This window comes from Dermacentor silvarum, chromosome 10 (assembly GCF_013339745.2).
Source record: "Dermacentor silvarum isolate Dsil-2018 chromosome 10, BIME_Dsil_1.4, whole genome shotgun sequence".
Taxonomy (NCBI): domain Eukaryota; kingdom Metazoa; phylum Arthropoda; class Arachnida; order Ixodida; family Ixodidae; genus Dermacentor; species Dermacentor silvarum.
In genome coordinates, this window is record NC_051163.1 from 86,169,192 (window position 1) to 86,190,973 (window position 21,782).

Consider the following 21,782-nt stretch of genomic DNA (forward strand, 5'->3'; position numbering starts at 1 on the left):
TGCAGCTTGCTATTGTGAGCACAGGTTCGCCCAATAAAAAGTTCGTTTCGTCATTTACAGTTCTGAGACTTTTCTTCACCGTGACTTCTACGTGACAAAATAAACTGTACAATGATTATTTCTCTCATTCCTGCTCCTCATAGCGTTTAATCTGCGTAGCACGGTGTCCATAGCAACTGGAGTTTCCCCGCCTCATTGGTGACGATAACCCCTATTTTATGTTTACATTGGCTCTTTTTGCCCGTAATACCTTATGGTGGTGCGGGCTCACCTCCACATTTCTTTTTTCGTTCCTTTTCTTCCCGGGGTCAAACTAAACCCTTAAACCCCCTTTAGGGTCCATTAAGCGTATTTTGAATAAAAAATAATTAATACCGAATTTTGAAGGACTGGGCTTGGGGTGTGTGATGTTTCTTTCAGGCGTAATTTAATCATAGCAAAATGAGCAAAAGCTGGCTTCTATGGACATGCACAGTGAGCACCATTCTCATCGAAGCACGAACGAAAAGGAACCGAACGCGGCGGTTCTCTTCTCCAGGCGCCTTCTTCCTCCGGCACTTGCTTCCCTCACGGTCACACATAACTCGCCGATTTCACAGAAGGGGGGCGTCTTATACGCTCGCGCGTAAGAAAACCACACTGCTGCACGGGATCGCGTTTGATGGACAAAAGAGGCACATACACACACACGAAGCACTATGTGCTGTGCATGGACCCATCTATGCATGTGCTCTCTGTGTTGTGTGGATCAACGTGCCGTCCATTGACACGTATGCTGAACCCGCCACAATCTAATTCCCGCTATTTATCGCTCCATGGTTCTTTGCGATGCGTCGTGTTCTCAACTCTCACCTTGTTTGTCTGGTGCGTTCGTAGTAGTCGAGGAAGTTGTTTCGACCGGTGCTGGAGTCGCGGCAGTCGTCATGGCCGTCGATGTTGGCCTGGCATCTTGAACGCAATTGTGAAGCAATATAAGTAAAGTTACACGACGCCCTTCAATATATTTCCATCCAGATATACGTCAAGATGAAAATTTTGTCCACTTTTCCTACACTATGGAGGCTCACTTCATGTACTGGAGGCAGACATGCAATCTCCACGAATCGGACCGCAGCAGCTGCTAATCCCACACAGTTGCTTTGACCTCGAACACCATGATATTCCCGTTTTACCAGAAATAGGATGTGTTCCGTCGTTAATCAGTTCTTGAAGCGCAAGCCTTAAGGCCCTATAGAAGCTGGACACAGAAATTTCTTAAAACAGACAAATAAATATCGTTTGTGTATCTTTCCACTATAAGCCACTATCTCTGCCGGAACTCTCTAACGTTGGAGGAGCTTTTAGCAATGCGTGAATTTACGAATTAAAATGTCTGGTAAAAATAGCTCTTAGAAACCAGTCACCTAATATTGTGTGGATATGCATGCCTTTGGTAATGTGGCCGTGGGATGTGGATTTTTGTCAGACTATTTCTCAGGCCGCACTGACCACAATGCGCATCACATCACTAAAATTAGAGGTAGCTGTATCGTTTTCGTTCCTAAAACACAATATGAGCTTTTTTCTGGTGGTGCACCATTTGGAAACTGTTGCAAGGTTCACGAAACACGGATAAACAATACATATGATTACAGCGCTCGCCCACTAATATTTTTGTGCGATATACAATTTTATAAAATCTTTCTGAAACGCAGGTCCCATGCCCTTGAAATAGCCGCGTTTCTTTGAAGGGTTGGTAGGTAAACAAGAATGCGAACGCTTGCTGGATTCCCGAATTACAGAAAATATTCATTATAAAACGCCTCATTTCCGGCATTTTTTTTAAAGCAAGTTTGAAACAATGCAGTGATATTCACCAGAACACTCACAAGAAGACGCCAGAAACGGGTTTAGATACACAACTTCCAGTACTTCCTAGACAACATAATATAGGTGTTCCCTATACACCTGTGTTCTTGAAACTGAACCCACTGTATACTCTCAAAAGCAATGTCAAGCAAAGCACATATGAGCGTTATCCAGTTATTTGGATACAACATTGCGAGAGAATTAAGACAATTTCACTCATTCGATTTGTTTCGTAAGTTTAATTTGTGTTATCTTAAGCTTAGGTTAGGTTAGGTGGGGCACCTTGCCGACAGTTGCGATAGTCCTGGTATGCTCGTATACGCCACGTGTCGCCGACCAGCGGACAAGTTCACACATAATGCGAGCTTTATTTAAAACTATTCACAGGGCCTCCTCATTATTGCTGCGTCAGCGACCGAATGAACAAACGCCTAAATAGCGCATATTCACAGGAATAAAGCGCCTTCTTTGTAAAGATACACCCGCCTCCATAAAACCCAGCCCGCTCTATACTCTTGAAAGCCTTCGTAAGCACAGAACGTAAGAGCGTCATTTGCGCTCGTTATCATGGCCCAAGTTGATGTGCAGAAACTTGTGGCAGTCTATTAAGCGACACGTAGTGTTTAAGTTGTACACCCCTCCCCTCCTTCATTCCCCCTACCTCTCAGTCAATGCCGCATAACGCCGTTTAACGAAGCTTGAAGTTTTTCACTTACCATCGTTGGTTACAAAGTAGTAGCCCAGTGCCAGGGCTACCAGGCACAGTACAATGACTGTGCTGGTCACGTACTGTGACCGGTCCCTGCATTGCCAGTTAACAACAGTAGGTTAATTTAGCTTGCAACACTTCTCGACGGAGGCTGCATTATGCATGCAAAATGAATCTTAATCTAGCCGCCCCCTCTCATGTACCGACGGTATTACGTTGGGCCATTAAACTAGACAAGGAGATCTCAACTGTTTAGGACGCTGGGAAGTTGAGAACCCCGTTCGCAAAGCATTGGCGATGATCATTGATGTTATAAGTACAAGGGCGAATATGGCCAAATAGCGCCAAGTCTATGGCGACTAGCTGTCAGTTTCAGTTTATTATTGATATAAGATGCATGGTTGGTTGTTAGTAGTAAACAGGCGAGGTTCTCAAAGTCCAATGACTGCAGCGGGACCCTCGGTTAACAAGAAGATTACAAAATATATTGTGAACGTAGTAGTGGATATGAATAGATTCGATTATATACAAGGAGTCATACATGTAAATAAAAATTACGCACATATATCAATACAAATTGTACAAACTTTATAACAAATGAAGTACTCACTTTATGTACAAAGTGTGTAAGAGGACAACTACTTATACAATTTAAAGTTGATATTTATATCTATGCAAAGGTGATGATCGATATTTATATGTATGCAAAGGTGATGATGATTCATATGCATAGGGTAAGTCATTCCAGTGGTGCATGAAATGATTTTCGATGGGTAGATGCAACGCGGCTCTATAGAGGCCTAAATGCATTCGCTGGAAAGTGCGTAAAATAGCTAATAACACTATGAAAATCACACGCGAGGTGCGAGACGTGTGATACATATAAAGGATATGCAACGATGGGATGAGATACTAAAACATATGCGCTTAGGTAGGACCCTTGAACGCAAGGGCATGGAAGCACATGAGCTACAAAGCGTTATATCGTAGCAGCAGCCCTCAGTGAGAACATCTGTTCCGGATATTTTTGCTCGTGTAGAGAGAGAAAATAAATGAAAGGCAGGGAGGCCAGGACTGAACCCGGTTGGCTACCCTACATTGGGGAAAGGGAAAAGGGGAGGGAAAGATTAGGAGAAAAAGAGAAACTCCACTGTGGATATCGCCGACGTGGTAACAGTTTTCTGCTCTATATACGTTCCAGTCACTCACTCCGGATCACAGACGGCCACTCAATACGGCAGTTTTTAAACATCGCAGCAGTGCTTTTCAAGCGAGCAACGATCCAATCGTACTTTTTTATTGGAGGTCATGGTCCCGAGATCCTGTTCAAGGTGAACTGTTGTCTACCCAAGTAATTCAGAGCTGTACAGATGTCTCGCATTTGCAAAAGATGGGCAGTATCACAGTAGATGTTCTAAACGACACTGTAGGGATTGCACTTGGCGCTATCAGCCATTCCAATGAAACACGTATATGCATTGGTGACTGCAACGCCCAAGCCTAAGCGGCACACCATTGCTTCCTCACTTCGCGAAAGCCAAGGTAAAATCGGCAGTTGCCATGCGTAAAGTTCAAAGCTGCTTCACTGTAAAAAAAAGGTTGTGTGCCAACAAGTATTGCCGGATGTAGTGGCGTTTGCTGTCGTTAAGTTACAAGCAAGTCCTTTTTTGTCTAATTGTTTGCTTCCCGACATTTAAACAAGATGTGGAGGACGGTCAACGTATAGTCACACTTGCCACAGATAGGAGGTTCCTCACTACTCAAGAAGTAAGAGCGTGTGCAATATGCCGATATGTAAAAGGTCGCGACAAAATTAGCTCAGTTTGTCGAGATGAACATCCCCAATCCGGCTCAATTAAAAGCAGCTCATTTTACGTTTCAGTGTCCCTGATTCGTTTTCAATAGTTTCTTAGTTTTTTCAAGCAAAACTGGTACCAGGTTCATGGCCGTTGCCCTCTTTGAGAATTGGGATTATAACCATATCTTTCCAAGAAGATGGGATATACTCTGAAGACCATATGGCGTTCATAAGAGACCGGAGAGTTTTCTGGGTTTCAGTGTATCGGTGTCTTATTACATCAATAATTTGGCGGGATAATGGAGCAGTGTTATTACAGCAGTTCAAGATGTCTGGGCCTCCGCTAAGCTTATGCATCGTTGTATGTGTCATTTGGTGCGCATTTTTTTTTTCGAAAGACTACGGTTCTGCTTGTGTGTATCTCAGGATTGTTCCGGAAAAGTTCAAGGCGCTGGAGATGAAAATGTACCCGCGTGTTGAAAATGTACACGCGGAAAATACCTCTGGTCTTCGAGAATATCTACTTCCGTATTAACCGGAGGTAATAGGTTTGCCTGCTGGCCTTGGTTTCTATTATCTCTATTCCATAATTTTCACTTGTCCGTATAAGTATTTGTACCGGAGATAGTAGTGCCTCCTACCGTATTGGCGTGACTTTTTCCGCGTGATTTTACCATGCTAGTTTTTCAATGTTCCAAAATTACGAAAGCGTCCGCACGTTTTTTTTTTTTTGCTGCTTCTGCGCTTTCGTACATTCATCATTTCATCATGGAACTCGCTCTCTGGTAGCCACTCCCTTCTTTCTGCGATGTACGTATTTCGCTGCAGCACAAGTAACAAAAGCTGTGAAGTATGCAAAAACATTTATCCTTAAGGCGCAAATGTCATCCCTCGATAAATGTGCCAGTTCTCGGAACTGGTTCCAGTCAGCGAATTCGACCTTCAACCGAGGACGTGTGGCGATCATTTATCCTACTTTGTGTTCAGCACTCTAGTAAAGTATTCGCTGCGATAAGGATCTTACATTCCTCCTGAGGTACGGCTTTAGTGTAGGATATGCTATGCTCAAATCGATGAAGGAGTGCACTAATCGCACACCCCTACACCTTAGCCTCTGAGCTGTGCTACCAGTGCTAGCAGAGGCCAGTGGTGTGGGGTAGTTCTGGGAAGGTAGGGCAGCCTCGGCTGCTCCTACCGTGGAGGCCGTTGGCGATGCCGCCTGCTCGTTGGGCGTGACGTGGATGGCAGCCAACTGCCGTTGTGATGCTGCCCCCCGATACGCCACTGTGGCGAAGGATGTGCTCTGTGCAAATGTTGCTGTCGTGCTTCTCAGAAGTTATGTTTTCATTTGCGATTATCATGTTAATGCGATTATCTTATTTTTCTTCTTTCAAACTGCACATCATCTAGAGTATGCAGCATGGCCACCATCACAATTTGTGTAACAGAGCTCGGCATCCCAATCGTCAGCAGAATGCTCCTAAATACCACATTTCGGAGAGGTAAGCTACCCTCGATAGATCGGAGAAGCATGGTCAACACACCGGCGCTTAAAAGTATTGTCACCGATTTGGAATGTACAGTCGTACTCTGACCTTGGAGTATGTACCCTGTTTCTCTGCCTCCTGCAATGTGCTAGAACTAAATGTGACGAGTGGACACTTAGCTGGTACCTATTTGTCGTCGAGTCTGATCTTGATCATTTGTAGATTGATTGCGTTTTTATCCTTCCAGGAGTTTAAATCAACCATCAGATCTTTCTCTGAAATTACGCCTTTGACACTATTCAGGGCTCGGTGTGTTGTTACGGTGATAAGGGCATCTCCAAAGGCCACAAGGTTGGTTATCTTAACGCACGGCGATTGTTCTCCGACTTTACGTATTATGTCCCCACTGGCTCACTTGGTGGCTTCATAGTAACTTCCAATGGTCACTGTCAAACAATGTGACAGCAAAATGCAAAATCATTCTGGCTTTCTTGTCTTATTTTGAGGATATCTGTGTTCTTTAAAATTAGAATGTAGCATCGGCGCCCCCCCCCCCCTTTTTTTTTGAGGAATGATCAGTGGAGAAGTGTTTGGAAGATCTCGTATATAAAATGTATCGGATATTCGGGGTCAATGCCATTTACCTAACAAGGAGCCCAATGACGGGAGACTGCAGGTTTTGAGGGGAAGCAAGCGCTGCCTATGTATATTGTCGCTATAACCATTAATGATGTAACCAAGGCTGGTTAGCTAACGCCAAGATAACCCAGGCCGCCGTGGAAGATGAATGAAATGGGGAAAAAAAGAGTAGTAAACCAGATAGATTGTACAAAGAGGATAGAAAAGTGGAAGGCAAGCAAAACACCTGAAGGGGTGCCTAAGTTATGCCTACGTGGATGAATGCGAAAGCATTGCGGCCACGTTGCAGAAGCGCGGCGACGTCCGGGGGTGCCACTGGCGGAGTCACGTGACCCGAGCGGACACGTCAGCACAAACGCCGCGAACGTCACGCGACCCACGTTGTTGGTCACAAGGTTCGCACATCGCATGGTCGTGTGTTCGAGTGCCTTAATTCTACCTTAATTAACTATACCGTTACCTTAACACCCCTTTGGAGCACACGGGGTGTTAAGGTGAAGTATAGTTAATAAAGGTAGAATTAAGGCATTCGAATCCACGGCCGTGGTGCCATGGTTTGGCTACGCACAGAACACCTGCTCACGCAGAAGCCGCTTAGGGGTATTGTAAAGCCCGCCGAAGTAGTTTAACGGGTATGGCTTCGCAGTGGTAAGCGGGAAGTTGCGGGTTTGGTTCATCGCTGCGTCTGCCACAGTTTCGTAGAGCCGCATTGCAATAACGTTTCTGTACCGTGCATTGTGGTAACAGTAAACAAGCCCAGCTGCTCCAAATTAATTTGGAATCCCCCACTACTTCGTTCGTCACAATCACATAGGTGTTTGTAAGTAAGCACCGGTTTGTAAAAGGATAGACGCCAGCAAATCATTCTCCTTATATTACAGGAATCGTGCTCTGTCCACTAGGGCGCTCACTAAAACCTAACCATAAGAGCAAACATACTTGTGAAGGCGATTGGGCCAGTCTCGTATAAAAATACTTTTCATTATTATAGCGTCCGTTGCGAAATTAGCGCCTTCCCTACCTAGTAAGGTTCCTGATGTGCCGATGTTTATAAATTTGAAGGACCTTTTAGGACTCCTTCAAAACAACGATTCACAGGAACATGGCGCCATCCTTCAACCAATTACTACATAAATATTCGCTTTCCACAAAACGTACCGCGCTATGTCCGAAGCAGGGGCTGCAGTATAAAGTCAGGTCAACGATATACAGTGCGAACTAAACCCGTGCATGGCATAGACGTGACTCATTATATCCCATGGTCTACCTTATATGGCATCTCAATGTGACAATATTGCAAGGATCGCGCCTATGCAAGAGGCAAATCGTGCTTACTGCTCTGGCGCTGGGGCTGGCGCCGGGTCACATGCTGTGAAGGCAAAAACGGTGTTGAAATTAGTGCGGGGAGTAAACGCGCCGATTTCACGAGTGCGTTTATTGAGACACCAGACAACCTCAATGCGCTGCCCACACAAGCACAAAAGGACAGATGCAGGAATTGAAACAGGTGAAATAGGGCTGATGGGTGCACACAACTAATTGCTGACACGGAACCACCGGAATCCCGCCGGAGTAGATGGCTCGCTGGGCTTGAAATTTCGCGAGTAAACTGTTGCTGACACGTGCGACGAAGGAGATGCTCGAGGTTTCTGGCGACTATGAGTGTAGCCATCAATTCTGGCATGGAATAAAGGCTATAGGATGTTTTTAACTCTTGGACGCAAAAATAAAGTACAGAGTTTTCAGGAATGGCCTGTGTCAGGCGGCATAACTCCTATCATTGAGCTAGGTTATTCGATGAGGCGGTCATTAGGAGCACAAGCAATCGAAACACATAATAATTAATCACTTAAAAAGTAATTCACTTTTTAGTGAATTACTTTACGACACATATTGCAATTTACGAATTGTAGCCGGTGAGCTTGTCAGGCGTGTCCACTTGGAATGAATTTACAGAATTCCCCGCTTAAAAATCCGGCGAAATAATGTAGCAATAATAAACTAGGCCTTCTAATATACAGTGTTGTGTTTTTAGCTGCACCAAATTTTTAAAGTTAGAAACGTATAAATCGTGGTCACGTTATTTTTAGCATTCGAGTGTACGGATTGGCGGCCTTTAGATACAGAGCAATTTCCGTACTTACGTGCGTAATTAGCGAAGTTACGGTAATTTCAAATGATCAACAACAGGTGGCTACAGCAAATGAGTACTATGGGGCCTGTCCTGGACACTACCTATCCCAACGATGAAAACTTGAATAGCGGAGTTCATGTGGGAGCTACGCGAACAATTAGTTTCCCTTGGCAGACTCCTTGAAACCGAAACTGGCCGCAAAAAGAGCGTCTGTGTCGTCCATGTCGCTAGCGCTTCAATGCTTGCGGGCCGCAAAATTGACTTCGTCATTCAGTCATGCTCCACGTTGCGCTCTGTTGTAACCGGGTGCAACCCCCCCCCCCCCCCCCCCCCCCCCGCTCCGCGTTGGTGCGCCACTGGTCCTTTGGTTACCATGGCCACATCAGAGTCAGCAAAGTGCTTCGCCCAGAAAAGGTGAGCATCGCTTCTGAGTCAGGGGCCACAAATAACCAGACATACACAGCGCTACCATAACAGAATAAGAGGAAATAACGCTCAGCATAGCACCACCATAATTGCCCCTTATATTTTCGGTAGTAATATTTTTTATTTCTCTCTTCTGTTATGTTGCTTCGCGGTGCATTTCCAGAGCTGGCATTGCGCACACCGCAGTGGATTAATAAGCGAATCGGTGAGGCTGCAAGTGGTGCATCGCGTGTTGAGGCATTTGTGCGTGTGACTCACTCTTGCTGGAACTGCGGCTCCCTAGAGAAGGACCAGTTTGGAGCATTGTCGCAACACGCAGCCATTTCATATTTGTAGACGCGGTTCGCACTGCGTTATCTACCGACCGAGTTTCTTTTATTGCTTTTTTTGTAATATCCGAAGCTGGTGAAAGGCTCTTTAAAAGGACTAGTCAAAAATGGGCTATTATGTTAGGCCTAAGATATGTGTCGCTCAGTTTATAGTATTCAGGCTAACGGGGCTTTTAGCTCTTATTCTAGGGCGCTGTTTGCGCGTTATGCTGATTTATCATTCTTTCTATCCTTCAGTGTTCGGGAGAGTGGCTTTTCAATGCAATGGTTTGTTTGACCAAAGTACACACGCGCGGCTTCTTCGGCGCCTGTAATGAAAGCAAGAAGACATAAGAAAAAGGCAAACACGTTTCAGTAAGGTTTTTTTGTATTGCTGGTTTTTAGGCTGCTCTAAATATCCCCTTCACACACGGCATCCACATTAGTGGACCCTACCTATTTTTGCCACTTCTGTGCAGCAATAGCAAGGAATAGAGCACGAACGTTAAGCTTAGGGTAAATTGAACATTCTGCTAACATATATTACTTTCATTTTACTTCCGACAAATTTGTATCGTTACAAAGTACCACTTTGGTGAAGGCACTACGTGTTTTACGTGACGTTTGACGTGAGGCATGTCGGTAGCAAGCTCTAAATATTTTTCTTCCTTGAAATGCTTATGACCAATAAATAACTTCTGCATGTTACTTGAGCGGGTGGTTCAGTGTTCCTTATGAAGCATGACTAGTTATGATGACATCACAAAATGCACGAAGAGTCATTCTACCAGCTTGATTTTCTTTCAGTGGAGTCTCAATCACCATGGCACAAAAATTAGCTATGTTTCACACGTGTATAGACAGTCGATCGTAATTTGTGTCTGAAGGGAGTATAGGTGGTAAAAAGTTATGCATCACCCAGTTTACAGTATTCAGGCTAACTAGGTTTTTAGCGCTATTTCAGGTTGGCGTGCTATGCTGATTTATAATTTCTGTCCTTCAATGTTCGGGAGATTGGATTTTCAATGTCATGGTTTGTTTGACAAGGTACTCACGCGCTGGCTCTGGGGCGCCTGTAATGAATGCAAGAAAACAGAAACAAGAAGGCAAAAACATTTCAGTAGAATTTTTTCCAGTGCTCCTGGTTTGAAGACATCGTTCGAAAACGCAGATGCATCTGTAATTCCACTTTTCGATCGCTCCAACTCGACTGCCGAACTGGTTCCAGCATAGAAAATATATAAGCTATTGTAACTGGTGTTGTTCCAGGGGGCTTTACCGGAAGTCCCCCACGAACTCTGTTTGCAAAATATAAAAAGAATTTTTACTTCGTCTCTTTTTTTTTGGGGGGGGGGGGGGTGTACGTGTCAAAACTAGTTCCGATTGTGAGGCACGCTGTAGTGAATGAAGGGCTCCGCATTAATTTTGACCACCTGGGGTTCTTTAACGTGCACTACAACGCAAGCACACGGGCGGTTTTGACCGGAAGTTTGTCTTGATTTCCCTGCATCTTTTAATGACAGAAAGGAACATTCAGGTACATTTTTTTCTACACTAGATTTTTAATTGTCATGGGCACTTAACACCAGGTGCCTACGTCGCAGCCACTATGATAACGGCATGAATGGAGGTAAAAAACGAATAAGTGGTATCAGTGTTGTTGTTCACTTCTTTTCTCGCATATGTTCTCGATGAGCTCCTGAGCATTCCGCGGATCCAGACATTGCTCAAGGGATCGCATTGACATGCTTCGCTATGTTACTCTGACAGTAAAGCATGGACACCCCTTGTATATGCCTAACCTAACCTAACCTAACCTAACCTAATACGTGCGACGACACCCAGGCAAGAACGCTCAAGCACGCTCAAGGCGCGCAGGCGCAGAGTCACTCACTCTCACTCCCTGCCGCCCCTCAAATTGTGCGCGCACAAAACCACAGGATGGCACTCGCTCTGTCATACCGTGTTCCGACTCCAGCTGTAATAAATCGCTTTACGGTTTGGGGCATCTTCAAATCAAGGCAGCCTCTGCCGGGAGGGTGCAAAACGACTTGCTTTTTAGAGTGACTTCACCACTCATCCGTCAGCGAAAGATTGCTCCGACGCAGTAGCAATGTTGCGAGGAAATGCCGTAAGTTCTTATGTGAATCTCGGCCGTATATTTTAAAATATAATTCCTTCAATATTGGGCTCTATCAGTTACTCTGGCGCACTGCGCTGAAGGTCCACAGCATGCCCAACGGGTAATGTCCGAAATTGCTGGGCATGAGCACGTATGCGCTGCAGCTCAATTGCTAAGAATATCTTAAGTTCACCAATTATCTTAAGTTCATACAATTCACGGCCTAAATAAAAAAATCGCTACCAACAGCATCTAGATATCATGTTTTCCTTTTAGATGCAGTAAACCTCATGAAATTTGGTGCGTTCGTTGCCAAGAAAGCAATTTCTCCGTTCAACACAGATGTATGACGTAACATTTAGGTGAACTTAAGATATTCTTAGCAAAAATGTTACGTCATACATCTGTGTTGAACGGAGAAATTGCTTTTCTTGGCAACGACCGCACCAAATTTCATGAGGTTTACTGCATCTAAAAGGAAAACATGATATCTAGATGCTGTTGGTAGCGATTTTTTTAATTTAGGCAGTGAATTGCATAATTAACATTGCTGAAAGTCGCAAGGTTTCAGGAAACCAGAGTAACAAACTAACTCTAATTTACCGATGGAAAACCATATCGCAATTCTCAGTTGCATCTCGCCGTACATCTAAGCCGATAAAATGCAAGATGCATGGCTCTCAAATGCACTACTAAAGGTGAGTAGCACTTCGGGAAAATCTTAAACATTGCAACGAATTCACATCAGATACAAATTCGTATATCACATCTGTCTGCTTTGGATGTTCTCACGGAAGCAATTCACGGAACTGCGACATGTGTTCCAGGTGCAGAGCTCTGGATTTGTAAACTTCGTGCTTTTTTTTTCATACTTACGAACGTTTGGCAATTTTTCAAAAACGTCAGGCCATAAATATAAATTACGCTTATAGCAGTCTCGAGAATTTAGCATTTTCGCTCAAATCATATTGACGGTTTGGCATCTTTTCATAAATCTGAGAAGAAGACTAAAAAGCTTATAAAATCCACAAATTTAAAATTGGTCCACGGGCTGTCTCGGAAAGCATTTGCGCGTTAACATGTATTTGAATAGGCGGACTAGGGTTTGGGCCGATCGAAAGCTTCCTTAATAGAAAAACAAATTTGGAGGCGGGACACTCCTGCCAGCGTACTTATCAGTCTGCGCGCGCGTCACTGCGGCTATAATGATTGAGACGACAACGACAAAAAAAAAAAATGAAACGAATAAGAAATTTCAGTGATATTTCTCGCATATCCTAATTACCGAGTAAAGCATCTAATGGCATTTTCTGCTTCTTGATACCGTTCTAGCTATATGGAGCTATACTTCTGGGTTAAGAGAAAGTTGTTTTAAGCTTGAAGAAGCGTCTTTATCTAAATTTTACAGTATGTCTGGAACGTTGGGACGCCGTTTCTTTATTAGTGGCGTGAGAGAGCTGATAGGTCGATATTTGGACAACTGCTTTCGCTGTGTCCTCTCTAGTGCGTCAATGTTTGCTTATGCTTTAGAATACAATATTTCCGAAACGCTGAGTCACAAATTTTTGACACATACGAATAGGTCACCAATGACTGGTTTCCGATTAGTGTTACAATTTGTTGCTTGTATTAGCCAACATGATTGAGTTCAAGAGACGGAACTGATCATTGGTGGAAGTGACTTCACCGAAAAGAACACAGTCATCCATAAACACCCCGACTTGAACTTAAAGTGGTTCATCTACGCAAACAATATCATTAGTGAAAAGGTAAAATACAACGCTACGAGAACGCGTTCTTGAGGGACGCCCTATGAAACCGGTAATGGGTTAGACGAAACACTGTCAATAAAAACAAACTGCGCGCGGTTAGTGAAATATCCTGTATACCTATTAAATTGGAATGGAGGAAGTCTCGTACATTCTTCTGAATGAGCTTAATGTCGAAACAAGGTATAAAGCTTCACTAAAATAAATGAATACGAATCAACCTGTCCTGCGTTAACGAGGTTAGTCGAAAGAGTGAACAACCGTCACACAAACTGTGTGACTGCGGAAAGCACTTTGTTAAAAAAGTGCTGCCAAGGGAAAAGTTTATATTTTTCCGCCCTGTGCAAACATCTTACAATAATATGTAACGAGAAATTTGCAAGTAGGACACTCGACTAACGTACTTACCCGTAGCCACACCCGTCTGCACGGCTATAATGAGGGCGAAGACAACGAAAAAATAATGAAACGAATTAAAAGGAATATCGGTGCTAATCCTCGCATTTGTAGCATTTATAGGAATTCGCGCTTTTTCATACCGTTGTAGCACTCTCAGAGATCGCTATAACCACATCACAATGGTTTGATACGGCAATCACTTATGATAGAAGGAACTGTGCAAGATATCTGCATATTTAAGAAAGAAAAAGACTGCACTGGTAACCCCTCTTCGTGGTTCCACCAGGGTATACACGACACTGATAAGCCGTGAGGTGAAAGTTTCATTCCTGTATCCGTAGGCGGGCGCGTCCGAGTGTTAGCAGCCTACAGCAGGCTTCTTCCGGAGGTGCTAAGTCCTTATCGAAATTCGGAACACTCAATTTCACTTACTTTAGCCTGTCTAGTTAACCACGTCTCATGATGTACAACAGGAAGCGCAGTGATAAGCACCCTTCTTTACTAAAGTGAGCTATAGGCCAATAGTCACAGGGCGGCCGTAGTAATGCGCCAATAGGGCACTGAGGAACAGCCCCGCGACAGGCAGCAGTAAGAGCACTGGCATGCGATTCAGACCGCGGGGCGAAGCGTACGCGGCGCTTCCTTCCGCACCAGCTGGAATATTCTTATTTTTTTCAAAATATTCCTCTTCCTGTTCCTTGCAGCGATATAGTACTGCGGTTTTGAAGGCATGGGGACACGGAAAACGGATGTTTGTGCAACAGCTCTTGAGAAAAGTCGCCGCTTGTCAACGCAGGTCGCAATCATGGTCTCACGCTGCACCCCGTAAACAAAGCTCACCACGGCAGGCTTCGACGTACAACTCAAGCATTTGTTTTAGGATGCCCATGACATTGTCGTGCATCGTGCAAGTTTGTGAAGCCGCATAATATCACGACAAACGTCTAATCCTTGTGTTTATTGCACTACTGCGCCAATCTTAAAGAACTAGCCCAATAAAGACTGGCTCGTTGCAATTAAAAGAAGAAAGTAACTTTAATGTTCCAAGCGGATATTTAAAATAAAATCTCGAAAATTCCTAATTTCAAGACAACGAAACAATCATGTTGGCCACTCTGAGTAATAAAATTTGATGTTGCATATAATAGTACATCCAAACCGGATAAAGTGGACGTAAGATACGCGACTCTCAAATACACGACTAAGTGGTATATTACTAATAAGTAATAAGCACTTTGGCAAAACCTTCTTTGTCTGCTTTGGATGTTTTGACGGATGCATGTGAGCACCCTTCGTGCCAGGGTACTTACCTGTGCGCGCCGCAGCTCCAACGGCTACGATAAGTACGACGACAACGACAAAAAAATCACGAATAAAAAAGATGGCATTTTTCTCATATCTTATTTTCCGAGTCGTACATATTTAGCATTTCGTGCTTCTTGATGCCGTTCTAGCTTTATGGAGTCAGATGTATGGAGTGGTTGTGATGGTGCATCGCTTTAGTTTATGCATTATACGACAAAGCTTACAAAACGCTGGGTCCGAATTGTTAGACGTAAGCGTGTTTGAACTTAGTTTTCTGGTTATAGTTAGACCTTGATAATTGTATTCGTCAACCTGACTGAGTTCAAGACACGGAAAGCTGCACTGATCATTGGCGGTAGTGACTTCAGGGAACATTATAATCATCCGCAAACAGCCTGACTTGAACATTAAGTGGTTCATAATCTACGTAAACAATGCTGTTATTAAATTGTAAAAGTAATGTAAGGCCCAGAGATCGCTTCCCTGAGGGACTGAGATTAATCTAATGGGTTAGACTCAAAACTATCAATAACAAGAAACTGCGCTCTGTTAATTAAGTATGCGATAACCCAATGAACTGGGAATGGGGAAGGCTTACAGTCTTCTGAAATAGCTTAATATGTGAATCAAGGTCGAAAGCTTCAGTAAAGTCTAGGAATATAAATCAATCTGTACTGCTTTACCTAGCATAGAGTTTCACACTATAAAACCTAGAGGGAAATGTGGCGCTGCTGCGCTGTGGTATGCAAGGGAATGCCGGTATATTGTGGATTCGGATTGGCATCGTTCTTGGAGAGCCAGAAAGCCTTGAAGACGCACCTGGTTAGCACCGTTCCGTCTGTCACAATGTAGTCACAATGATTCATTTCCTGCTAAAACAAGACGTAAAAGACTGCTTTAGCTTTATTATTACACAAAAACATGTTTTGTTTAATTTTGAGGACATACTATTGGATGCACAATTCTATGAAACGTAAAAAGTATCAGCTGGCCGCTAAAGTTGGAGGGCAGACGACAAGATTCTTGCCCGCTTTGAAACAATTTGTCGTCTGTTCTTGCTTTTCTTCGCTTTATCCTGCATTGTAGGTGAGTAACCTTTATTGAGAGATGTAATATGGGTGAATGAAAGCCTTTTATGTAGATTTTATTTTAAGAACGCGTTATTTGTGTAGCCATATCCACGTTTTAGACGAAGCCTCGTACAACACCAGCCAACACAAGCCTCGCAGACACATATCCCGTCATTCCCATGAGGGCACGGCAGCCCTTTAAGAAACTCACATAGACGGTGGCGCCAGTTTACCCTCTAGGTGTTATAGTGAGAAACTCTGTTACCTAGGATACTTGTAGCGACTGAACAACCGTTACCAAATGTTTAACTTCTGAAAACCTATTCCTAAACAGTGCAGCATAGGAAAAGTAAGCATTTGTCTTAAATACTGAGTTATAAAATTGCGACAGTGGACTCAAGCATCTTACAACAAATTTACCAAGAGAGATTTGCCGGTAGGACACTCGACTAAGGTACGTACCGGCAGCCCCACCTCCAACGGCTATGATGAGTGCGAAGACAACGACAAAAAAAGTGAAACGAATTAAACAAAATATCAATGGCCATTCTCGCACATCTTAATTTACGAGTTGAACATGCTTAGCACTATTGCACATCTTGATACCGTTCTAGCCCTTTCAGAGATCGCTATAATCAGATGAGAATGGAACAATCACTTATGATAGAAGGAACTGTGCAAGATATCTGCATATCTAAGAGAGTGACTGCGTTCTCGTTCGATGTCATCTGTTAACAAGTCCCCGGCACAGGTCATTCTCTTCAATTTTAAGAACTTTTATGCCTAACAAGTTGATTTAAACTCGATCACTAGACATAAAAACAATCGGTGTTCGTCAAAACAGTGCCAGACGTACATCGTGTTTTTCTTATTTGGAACACATTAAAAAAAGAAAGCCGGCAAGGTTTTCCCGAATTACGTCGCCAAATACATAAATACCAGTTATAGTTTTAGAATTGTTTTTAAAACACTTGCCGCCAAATTATTCGTTCAATTTAGTTGATTACACCAGGCGGCACCGCGAAGCGTGCTTCGCCATCGAAACTACCTCTGGCATAGACGGGCGGCTCGACGAGAACCTTTGAGTGCCGTGCACTTCATTATTCCCTGAAGATGACGCCAATTGGAGCTTTGCGCAGCCTTCCTATTGTATGCGCAGTCGCTTTAGTATACGGACCGCTTTGTTGTTCCGTATGGTATGACACCATAGATTGCCCCAGACTACGTCACAGCCAGGCAGTAACTGCACTGGCAGCCCCTGTTCGTGGTTCTGGCAGCGCATTCAGGGATTCCCATGCATTCGGTGTACTATATGGTAATTTTGAAGTTATTAGTGAATGAATTACTTTGTTTTGTCTTTTAATGATGTACGATTCGGCAGACCACATTTCTGCAGTTACGTAATTGTACCAAATGCTCGAAGGTTTTCGGAATAGAAGTGTTAATGTTTGAAAGAAAAGTCGCAGTTTAGCCAGAAAGGCGCCCGTGCGAAAGGGAGGAAAGCTTGGAGGAAGCGCATCGTCCTCCGTAGTGCGCGAGGTACCCAACGGAGGGAGGGAAGGTTGCTGTTCTACCCCTGCTGTATACAGCTGCATATGTCGCGGCTACGCGCGGTCGCGCGCCCGTATATTGAGAGCGATCCTCGTTAGGGGCACAGTCTAGGCGCGTCGACGGCTGGCAGCTTTGTGCGCGCTGTGATCTAGCCGCTCAGTTTGCCTTAAATCGATCGACAGCACGAAGGTCACTAGGCTCACTGCTGCAGCCGCGCTTCCTCAGGCCAGCGTTTTGAGAGCGAGTGTCCGCGGCCATCGAGTGTGGTGTGGTCATGTTTGCTGTCCGCGCCAACACCATGCTGCTTCAGGTCAATTTAGTTACGTCACAGGCCCCACTTTTTTTTTTGCTTTCTTCCGTTTGTTGCTGCGCGGCGTACTTCAGCTGACGGCATCGTGGGCGTGCTGTTGCGTTTGTCTCGTTTGGCGCAGCGCACGATTTACCGCGCTGTGCACGAGAACATCTGATAAGTCCGTGCTACACGAACAGACACAAGCGGATCAAAAGCTTGATTGTACGCTGGAACACGGCAGAACACGACAGATTCGTTGTCTGCGCGCATGATTTAACGACGTGGGAACAAGCACACGAAACGGAAATTAGCATCTCTAGCTACGGTACGAAGTAAATCAAAAACCCGCCGACATTCGGTTGGTGTACTTTATTATTTCTCTAAACTTAATCGTATATTGCAGCAACAGATTACACAAAGAACAGACGTTGCCTTGAATACTTTTTGATGTCACGTGTCACTATGAGCGACGTCACAGCACGGACATGTACGTATAGGCGCACTTCCGCATATACGTCACCTCTCGGTTTGGGAGCGCGGCGCTCGCGAAGAGAACGGCAAACCGCACTTGGTTTGAAATTTAAGCTGTTTCTGCGGCGCGTAGCGATGTAATACTTATCAGACACGACCGTTAGCGTGCGTTGTATGCACTGAGCTTCCCCGCTCACGATGGCCAGATCTGCATGGTTAGAGGCGCTGCTGCTGCTGTGCCCCTCTCATGGAGGCACAGCACAGCTACACTACCAAAGGTTCATCGTCATTTCTGTGCCGTCTCTCTCTATATATATGCATGGTGAGAGGCGCTGCTGCTGTGCCCCTCTCGTGGAGGCTACTACACTACCAAAAGGTCATCGCCGTTTCTATGCAGTCTCTCTCTCTATATATATAGCGCTGCTGCTGTGCCCCTCTCATGGAGGCTACTACAGTACGAAAAGTTCGGAGTCATTTCTATGCCGTCTTGATGAACTTTTGGTAGTGTAGTAGCCTCCATGAGAGGGGAACAGCAGCGCCTCTCACCATGGAGGTCTGGCCATCGTGAGCGGGGTACGCGCAGTGCATACAACGAGCGCTAACGGTCGTGTCTGATATGTATTACATCGCTACGCACCGCAGAAACAGCTTAAATTTCAAACCAAGTGCGGTTTGCCGTTCTCTTCGCGAGCGCCGCGCTCCCAAACCGAGAGGTGACGTATAAGCGGAAGTGAGCCTATACGTACATGTATGTCCGTGCTGTGACGTCGCTCATAGTGACATGTGACTTCAAAATTATATATATATATATATATTCAGGCGATGGAAATGCTTACCTGTGGCGCCAGAGGTTGGTACCGCTACGATGAATGCAAGAAAGAAGGAAAGGAACTCGTTACAAGAGATACTAGTGGAAAAGACGTGACGCTAAAGCACAAGCATGGCTACGCGCAATGACGTCCGTCAACGGAGTCGAATGTGCGGGTGAAGACGTCGGTTAATCAGAATGCTCATGCATTCTAACTCAATGGCTGAGCCCTCGCGTGTAGTTGAGAATTAGCGCCAGTATTCGGTTCACGCGAGCAGTCCTAATACATGATGCTAGAGTGTTTTAGTTTAGCGTATTTACGCTCCGCTTAGGTGCTGAGCGGAGCGGAAGTACGAATGCGCATGCGTCCTCCGCTTAGCCGCAAGCGGGCTAGCGGAGAGAGAAACACGGTCCGCTTACAAGCTGCCTAAGCGGAGCGCGGAGCGTTGCTGCCGTCTTCCGCTAGCGTGTGTGGTCGATGCACGCGCCCTCTCTCGCGCGTGCGTAGAAGCACCTTGCATCGATGCACTAGTCGTGTGAGCGCGAATAACTTGTGTATTACACCTCCCAGCTGTTTTTTAAGGAAATAAAGAGAACAGCACAGCTACCAAAAAACGTCGCCAGCGCATTGGCGTCAGAAAGGATTGGATTGGATTCAAAATGCAAACTCGCTGGCCATCACGTGGCGTTCATCAAGTCGGCGCTTCATTTTCCACTCGATAAAATGGACCGGTAACGCATTACAAGCACCCGTCTAGATACTTCACGAACAAATAAGTTATATCTACTCGTCTTACCTTGTAAAAGTGACAAAACAGTTTTTTTATTTTGTTTCACTACGCTGAATTTGCCCAGAGGGCGCTGCAACTACGAAAGGTCCGCTCCGCTACGCTAAACGTAACTAAAACGTGAAAGTCGCCCGCCGCTCCGCTGTGGCTTAGCGGGGCAACTCGGAGCGGACCGTAAAGACGCTGGACTAAAACACTCTGCTGTCTCGATATTGAATCGGTGACAACATTCTGGGAATTTCAAGTACATGCAGGCGTATCTTGAGCCAAGCGATAATCTTGCAATAGTTGTTGGACGCTAAAGACACTGAAAAAAAATGTAGCCCACCCAGTAGGGCTTTATATCGCTACGAGAGAGACATTCTGCCTGGGGCAGACGACTGGCGTACGCAAACACACGATCAAAAAAAATTATGGGGTTTTACGTGCCAAAACCACGATCCGATTATGAGGCACGCCGTAGTGGTGGACTCCGGAAATTTGTACCACCTGTGGTTCTTTAACGTGCACCTAAATCTAAGTACACGGGTGTTTTCGCATTTCGCCCCCATCGAAATGCGGCCGCCATGGCGGGGATTCGATCTCGCGACCTCGTGCTCAGCAGCCCAACACCATAGCCACTGAGCAACCACGGCGGGTTAACACGATCAATGCTTCGTTGGTTTTGGGCTAAAACTTGTTGGATGAAACATGAAACATGGGCAAAGCAAGGGGCCCCCATGACAGCAGAGCGGTGCCTACTTGAATAGCTAACAGTGAAAGTTGAATAGCTTAACACTGTTCCTATTACTGGTATTTATTAAACCAGTATTTCGCATGTCAGTGCAGCCGTGCAGGGTATAGACCGTTGCCAACACGGGCACTGAGAAAGAGCTCAAACTTCACGTGACTGTGTGTCAGTATCATTCACACGATATCGCTGTAGTTTTGTCTTTAGTCGTAACCTTACGAAGCAAAATGCATGCTGCAAGGCATTCATCAAAAATATTCAGTACTTCGCGTTCTAACGCACATGTTAACGTTGCCTCATCTGCTATATAGCATTGCAACATTGACCCAATGCTTTTTTCTGTGCAGCTGTTTTTATTCATGACGCCTCGAAACTAATTTTGACGTCACCAATGCCCATAAAAGTAATACGGAGCACACACAATGTTCTCGCACACCTTGTGTGCTGTACCGTAACGTTTATGTGCTTGTTGTATAATCGATTAGACTTCTTTGTAAAGGCAAGGAACTCTGTTCAAGTTTTGACAGTTATAACTTGTCTAGCTGGACGAATATTTTTTTTTATACAAGCTCCTGTATGAGCTTTGGCCATAAATCAAAATGACACTTCCAGCAGTCAGTAGAAACTCGGCCACGGGGTTACCTCAGAAAAGTTATTCGTTTTACATTTGTTGGAGTATGCGGCGTTGGAGTTTGGGCCGCGCTATAGGTTCCCGTTAGTACATAAAGGAAAATTTGGAGGTAGCACACTTGACCCCGTGTACTTACCCGTGCGTGCGCCTGTGGCCACGGCTATGATGAGCGAGAGGACAAGGACAGATAAAATGACGCAAATGAGACAGACATCAGTGATATTTCTTGCATATCTTATCTCCTATTCGAACATATTTAGCATTCTGAGTTGATGCCATTCTAGCTATATGGAGTTAGTTGTATGAAGTTAGAATTATTATAAATTTTACGCCTTGTCTGGAGCGTTCGGACGCCCTGTCCTTTCATTAGTGGTGTGGGAGAGCCTGTTTGTCCATATTTTGGTAAGATGAACAGCGTTGCGCTATATTATCTCGATTTCGTCAATGCTAGTTTTTGTGTAAGGCTCCCTAATAATGTACGCCTATTTCAATTTAGA

The 21,782-nt window shown here is 44.7% G+C and overlaps 1 long non-coding RNA gene across 1 annotated transcript in view; it reads left to right on the forward strand.

The window, feature by feature from the left end:
* LOC125940496 (uncharacterized) overlaps positions 1-21,782 on the forward strand; it is a 71,531-nt gene that overhangs the window by 32,481 nt on the left and 17,268 nt on the right. Inside the window, exon 2 of the long non-coding RNA XR_007463696.1 lies at positions 12,036-13,423. This is a non-coding gene — a long non-coding RNA (uncharacterized LOC125940496). The remainder of the gene's footprint in view (positions 1-12,035; positions 13,424-21,782) is intronic.